This window comes from Aulonocara stuartgranti (genome assembly GCF_965226115.1).
Source record: "Aulonocara stuartgranti genome assembly, chromosome: 20".
Taxonomy (NCBI): Eukaryota; Metazoa; Chordata; class Actinopteri; order Cichliformes; family Cichlidae; genus Aulonocara; species Aulonocara stuartgranti.
The window spans coordinates 29050422-29058031 of NC_138956.1; the positions used below are offsets into that span (position 1 = coordinate 29050422).

Sequence of the window (7610 nt, forward strand, 5' to 3'; positions counted from 1 at the left end):
CAAAGTCTCTCTCATCACATTAGAGAAGGAGCTGCTGAAAGGACATAACTTATGTCAGACACATTTTCTTTAGATCAAAAAGATTTTAAAAACTCTGACATTTGCTGATTTTTTTCATAATCAATCAACAGTTAGGAATGGAAAATATATTTACAGGGATTGCTGTAAAGGTTTCACGTTGCCACTCATAAAAATACATAAATGATTTAAAGTCCCCGTGTACCTCAGGACCACTGTGAGCAGGGTGCCTATTTTTAGATTGCCCTGTGAAAGTTCCTTTCTGACTACTTACTCTTAGGCTACGTTCACACTGCAGGTCTTAATGATCAATTCCAATTTTTTGATCAAATCTGATTTATTTGTCTGCTTGTGCACACTACAAATAAAATGTTACGTTTCTCCAACATCGTCTTCCAAACAGTTTCACTGACATCTACACTGGATGGCCAGGAAGCGTTCACGATGTCTTCTCCCGCGCTGATAATTGCCGTCTGTCTTGTGTCAGTGACGTAAAAAACGGATTTAATGCGACATGACCATTCACACAGCCTCGCTTTCTAAAACATCAGATATGTATCGGATTCAGTACCACATACGAAAGTGACCCAGATCAGATTTGAAAATATCGGATTTGTGCTGTTTACACTGTCATACCATGATCGGATATGATCGGAAAAAGTCGCATCCGACTTTTTTGACCCTATGGGATCCATATCCGATGACATATCTGATGATTTACATTAAGGGCCATCAGTCAAACAATACTGTTTGGTCTGGGTCTAAACAGAGCGCGTTGTGTGTGATGCCTTCTTTTGTGCATGCGGGCCGCTTTGAGGAGTCACACTAGAGCGCGTTTGCTGTCACATTTTATTTATAGTGTGAACAAGCAGACAAAAAAATCAGATTTGATCAAAAAATCGGAATTGAGCATTAAGACCTGCAGTGTGAACGTAGCATTCCTACCAGACTGCTCAAAGAAATCCTGCCATCGATTAATGCTTTCATTTTACATATGATCAACCTACTAGTATGTATATACCACAGGCCTTTAAGGTACCTATATAACTACATCCAGCTGTCTTAGCTAATTATAGGCCAATCTCCAACCTTCCTTTCACATCAAACATCCTTGAAAGAGTAGTTGTCAAACTGCTAACAGATCATCTGCAGAGGAATGGCAGAAACAGCTTTAGTGAAGGTTACAAATGATCTTCTTATGGCCTCTGACAGTGGACTCATCTCTGTGCTTGTCCTGCTAGACCTCAGTGCAGCGTTCGATACTGTCGATTCAATTCAATTTTATTTATATAGCGCCAAATCACAACAAAAGTCGCCTCAAGGCGCTTCATAGATACAGAGAGAAACCCAACAATCATATGACCCCTATGAGCAAGCACTTTGGCGACAGTGGCAAGGAAAAACTCCCCTTTAACAGGAAGAAACCTCCGGCAGAACCAGGCTCAGGGAGGGGCGGCCATCTGCTGCGACCGGTTGAGGTGAGAGAAGGAAGACAGGATAAAAGACATGCTGTGGAAGAGAGACAGAGGTTAATAACAGATATGATTCAATGCAGAGAGGTCTGTTAATACATAGTGAGTGAGAATAATATTATGACCATAATATTCTATAAGAGCAATTAGAGCAGGCTCTATATCTATCTAATAGACTCCAGTCTGTTCGTGTAAATGGAGAGTCCTCTTCACACACTGAGGTTAATTATGGTGTTCCACAGGGTTCAGTGCTAGGACCAATTCTGTTTACATTATACATGCTTCCCTTAGGCAGCATCATTAGAAGGCTCATTCAGAACTCATTCAATTATTATTAATCAGAATTATGAACAGAACTGACCTTTTTATTAAGCCATAGCACAGTCCACTGCTGTGCATTCATGGATTTAAACCTGTAATGTTCAGAGCTTGTAAAATCATTTTGGTTCTGTATGGGACATGAATACTTGAAAAGCTGTTAAAGGTCAAATCTTCACTGGTATTTCTTGTCATCAGAATGAATCAGGATCTATAATTTGGGACAGATTCAATAAAAATGTCTCCTACAAAGTCCTCAGACACTAAGAAAAAAAGCCTCAAATTGCAAAAGACTGAACATTTCTGAATATAAATTTGACTTTTACCATACTGTGAAATAAGCGTGTAGAATAGTTTTTGACAAATTTGCACCATTAATTCCAAGTAAGTGATTAAGAGATCTGGGCCCTGTTTCAGGAAGCCGGTTTGGAAAACTCAGAGTGAAAAACGACACTCACGGTTGAGTAACCCCGAACTGTCCAACTCGGAATATTCGGTTTCAGAAAGGCTGATAACAATTAGTTCAGTCAACGCGGAGTTGCTTTAACCCCAAGTGAAGCGCGCGGACGAGGATACATAAAGCCCTGATAAGCGGAGCACAGATTAAGCGAGTCACCATGGAGACGGAGGGAAAGAAGGCGCGGTCAATGTATTTTACAGCGCTTGAGGCCGAAATTCTGATGGCAGCATATGCCGATAACATGCAAATTCCGCGGAAAAAAGTAACACAGCCACAGCTGCAAAAGCATGCATGGCAAAACATAGCCGACAGAGTCAATGCGTGAGTGTTAATATAAACATTGATCTAGGGATTTCCACCCATTTAACACGTTATTTTATCATATGTTATTTTATTTGTTATTTTATACATTTTATTTTGTGATGTGATGTGAGCGCAGGTGCAACCCAACAGGCCCCAAACGTGCCTGGCAGCAAGTAAAAATGAAATATAAAAATATAGTCCAAACAGGTAAGGTGTAATTGTATTATGAGCCGTAGTGCTTGGTCTGTTTGTCCCATGTAAATCAATTGCAGTTAGAGGCTACATTAATTTTCTTTCTGTAAGCACTTATTGAAATTATCTGAGCACATTACAAGTACATATTTGCTTACTCTGTATGCTCAAATGTGGCCCGTTATAGCCAACAGAAAAAAAGCGGAGGCCCGAAAAACAGGTGGGGGTCCTCCACCACCACCACTCACAGAGGCTGAGCAGTTGGCCCTCAGCCAAAACAGTGGGCGCCCTGTGGCTGAAGGCATCTCTGCGGGGACATCCTCTGAGGCAATAACCCCGCAAGACACAAGTGCCTACATAAGGGGTAAATTCAAAATAATACATGATGTGCATACATCCTTTCTTCACAGTCACCTTTGCAGTGCTACTCATTCATTTGATAAACTCTTTACCATAATGGATTATTTTGTAGTGAAGTTATTTTCCTACTGATTTTGCCTTGCCTCAGTCTTGGTTGTCTTTGAGAGCATAATGACAATGAAGTGTAAGGTGATTGGTATGTTTGTTAATTGCCATTTGGTCCCTTGTAAGTTATAAGTGACCTGTATAAACCTCATATTCTATCAGTTGATGGTGTACTGCATCTGGTGCAGCCTCCTGTTGAGCCAGACCAACATGCAGTTGTGAGTAATACTCCACAGATTATATGAGTTTACAGTAGAACAGCAATGTTGTCTATTTCTTTACTACAGGAAAATAATGAAGAAACATTGACAGCTGTTAAGGAGGAGGAAGCAACAGAGACACTTTATGAGGTTTACATCTTTTAATACTTTGTGTACAGGAAATACAGGCGACCAATAAAGCCAGTTGAACAAAAAATCTGTTTATTCTTCTTTCAACATGTTGAGGTGATGGGTCAAAAGAAATGATTGTGACATATGGTGTCTCTGACTGCTCTTCCATCTTGTATGTCCGTGGGAGGGTCAGGATGTTCATGGTTTGGATCACTGCTGATGTTTGGTTCAGAAGGACAGTGTTCTCCTCTAATTGTGGCAATGTTGTGAAGAATCACACATGCCACAATAATGTCACATGCCCTTTCTGGGGTGACCCTGAGTCTTTGCAGGCACTGGAACCGGGCCTTAAGCATTCCGATAGTCATTTCAATTCTGGCTCTTGTCCTGCAATGAGCCAGATTATATCGCTGCTGTGGGCCCGGTTCAGGGTCAGGGTAAGGGGTAAGCAAATAGGGTAAACATGGATACCCCCTATCACCAAGCAAGTAGCCAGTGAACTCTCCTAAGACAGAAGGGTACACTTCAGTTCAAATGTCCCTGAAGCAATTGGTCTTTATATATTTTAAAGTATTCTCAACTCACCATGTCCAAATTTTGTGCTCAGTGTACATTCACGGAATATTTGTGAGTCATGGACAGAGCCTGGCCACTTGGCTTCCACATTTGTAATAATGTTGGCAGCATCATATATGATCTTCACAGTGCAGAGAACACAAATTAGCATCCATTACTATAATGAAATAATTTGTTAGTTTGACATGCTACAGGGAACTATGTACCTGTACATTAATGCTGTGGAAAGACTTCCTGTTCACATAGTCTCCTTCATTTACTGAAGGAGCAATGACTGGAATGTGAGTGCCATCTGTACAGCCAATCACGCCTGGGAACCCTGAAAATAAATGTGCAATTTAAGTAGTAGTCCAAGTATCACCACATCATACATTAAGTTTTGGTCATCCTGATACCTGCAATTTTGTGGCATCCCTCTTTGATAAATCTTGTGGGTCTATGACCGGGGAACACCACAGACGAGTACAGGAGACGTTTCAGTGCAACTGTAACATTCCTGACTGCCCGACAGACGGTAGCCTTGGAAACGTGCTCAGCGTCACCAATATTATACAGAAAGCTCCCGTTTGCAAAAAACCGAAGTGCAATACAAATAATATGCAATGAACTGAGAGCATGTCCGCGATGTGTCACATTCGTAATATATGGCCTGAGGATGTTATCCAAATAAATTATAGATTGTGCTGAGAAACGGTAACGTTCGCACAGGAAATCATCAGGAAATGATAAAATGTCCAAACGCGCTCTGATCACTCTCTCCCGGCGGAAAGCTCTGCGGAGAATTTGGGCTTCACGATCTACTGGCTCTTCAAGGAAGTGGCACGCCATGTCCGACACTTCCTACTGTCAGGTTTCCGACAAAGGGGCGGAGACAGTCAGGGTTAGTTGTGGTAAACCTGCTAGGGGGCAGGTTAGCTTCACGGCGTGTGTCGTCATAGTGACTCACTCAGGCTTCAGCTGAACTCGCTTTGTGAAACCGAAAACCCAGAGTTTTCGTTAACTCAGGGTATACTTACTCAGTTTTTCCACTAAACCGGCTTCCTGAAACAGGGCCCTGGTGCTCTCTAACAGAACAGTGTTACTGCAGCATAAATCACTGCTCACTGTGGTGAAGGGATCACGTGTCCCAGGAGCCATTGTCTCCCAAGGCAAACTGCTCCTGGGTGATTAAACATCAGGCTAAATGTACAGTGGGGCAAAAAAGTATTTAGTCAGCCACCGATTGTGCAAGTTCCCCCACCTAAAATGATGACAGAGGTCAGTAATTTGCACCAGAGGTACACTTCAACTGTGAGAGACAGAATGTGAAAAAAAAAAAAAAAAAAATCCATGAATCCACATGGTAGGATTTGTAAAGAATTTATTCGTAAATCAGGGTGGAAAATAAGTATTTGGTCAATAACAAAAATACAACTCAATACTTTGTAACATAACCTTTGTTGGCAATAACAGAGGTCAAACGTTTACTATAGGTCTTTACCAGGTTTGCACACACAGTAGCTGGTATTTTGGCCCATTCCTCCATGCAGATCTTCTCGAGAGCAGTGATGTTTTGGGGCTGTCGCCGAGCAACACGGACTTTCAACTCCCGCCACAGATTTTCTATGGGGTTGAGGTCTGGAGACTGGCTAGGCCACTCCAGGACTTTCAAATGCTTCTTACGGAGCCACTCCTTTGTTGCCCGGGCGGTGTGTTTTGGATCATTGTCATGTTGGAAGACCCAGCCTCGTTTCATCTTCAAAGTTCTCACTGATGGAAGGAGGTTTTGGCTCAAAATCTCACGATACATGGCCCCATTCATTCTGTCCTTAACACGGATCAGTCGTCCTGTCCCCTTGGCAGAAAAACAGCCCCATAGCATGATGTTTCCACCCCCATGCTTCACAGTAGGTATGGTGTTCTTGGGATGCAACTCGGTATTCTTCGTCCTCCAAACACGACGAGTTGAGTTTATGCCAAAAAGTTCTACTTTGGTTTCATCTGACCACATGACATTCTCCCAATCCTCTGCTGTATCATCCATGTGCTCTCTGGCAAACTTCAGACGGGCCTGGACATGCACTGGCTTCAGCAGCGGAACACGTCTGGCACTGCAGGATTTGATTCCCTGCCGTTGTAGTGTGTTACTGATGGTGACCTTTGTTACTTTGGTCCCAGCTCTCTGCAGGTCATTCACCAGGTCCCCCCGTGTGGTTCTGGGATCTTTGCTCACCGTTCTCATGATCATTTTGACCCCACGGGATGAGATCTTGCGTGGAGCCCCAGATCGAGGTAGATTATCAGTGGTCTTGTATGTCTTCCATTTTCTGATGATTGCTCCCACAGTTGATTTTTTCACACCAAGCTGCTTGCCTATTGTAGATTCACTCTTCCCAGTCTGGTGCAGGTCTACAATACTTTTCCTGGTGTCCTTCGAAAGCTCTTTGGTCTTGGCCATGGCGGAGTTTGGAGTCTGACTGTTTGAGGCTGTGGACAGGTGTCTTTTATACAGATGATGAGTTCAAACAGGTGCCATTCATACAGGTAACGAGTGGGGGACAGAAAAGCTTCTTACAGAAGACGTTACTGTCACGGTTTGCCGGGGCAAGCCGTGTGGAATATGAAATAGGACCCAAAATGCGGCAGCTCTGGTGCAGGTGAGTGTTTATTTGACAACCGAAAATACAAACAGCAATGGTGTGGGTACCATGAAACAGGAAAACCTAAACTGGGTAGAACTAATAACACAAACCAGAAACGAGGATGCAGGGAGGTCCGGGGAAATACATACGGGAAGACGCAGGGAGACCGAGGGGAAACAACACAGACGAACCAGCAATTACTAAGACAGAAAATACAACCACTCAGAGAACACAGGGAGATTACACACAGGTGGAAAACACAGCTGGGAGTGATTAACATAACGAGACTAGGGAGGCAACTGAAAACACTCACATAAGACGCAGACCTTCACAATAAAACAGGAACTTGCACATGAAGGGACACAAACTAAGAAACACGGACTAGATACAGGAACACACGGGCAGAACAGAGTAAACACTAAACAGAGGAAGAACAGAACCAAAATCGAAGAGAAAACAAATGCTGGGTCAAAAGGACCCAGGATCATGACAGTTACAGGTCTGTGAGAGCCAGAGATTTTCCTTGTTTGAGGTGACCAAATACTTATTTTCCACCCTAATTTACGAATAAATTCTTTACAAATCCTACCATGTGGATTCATGGATTTTTTTTTCCCACATTCTGTCTCTCACAGTTGAAGTGTACCTCTGGTGCAAATTACTGACCTCTGTCATCATTTTAAGTGGGGGAACTTGCACAATCAGTGGCTGACTAAATACTTTTTTGCCCCACTGTAGATATTAAATTACTAGTGAATATATAAAGTTGTTTTTTTCCGGTGGTTTGACAAAATTGTCCTGAGTGTCAAACGGTTCAGCTGAGGAAATGCAGACTGCATGCTTGCATCCATGA

General features: G+C 42.7%; 1 long non-coding RNA gene across 2 annotated transcripts in view; it reads left to right on the forward strand.

Moving 5' to 3' along the window:
- The window catches only part of LOC309696969, a 137028-nt gene that overhangs the window by 97496 nt on the left and 31922 nt on the right, over positions 1–7610 (forward strand). The window lies entirely within an intron of this gene.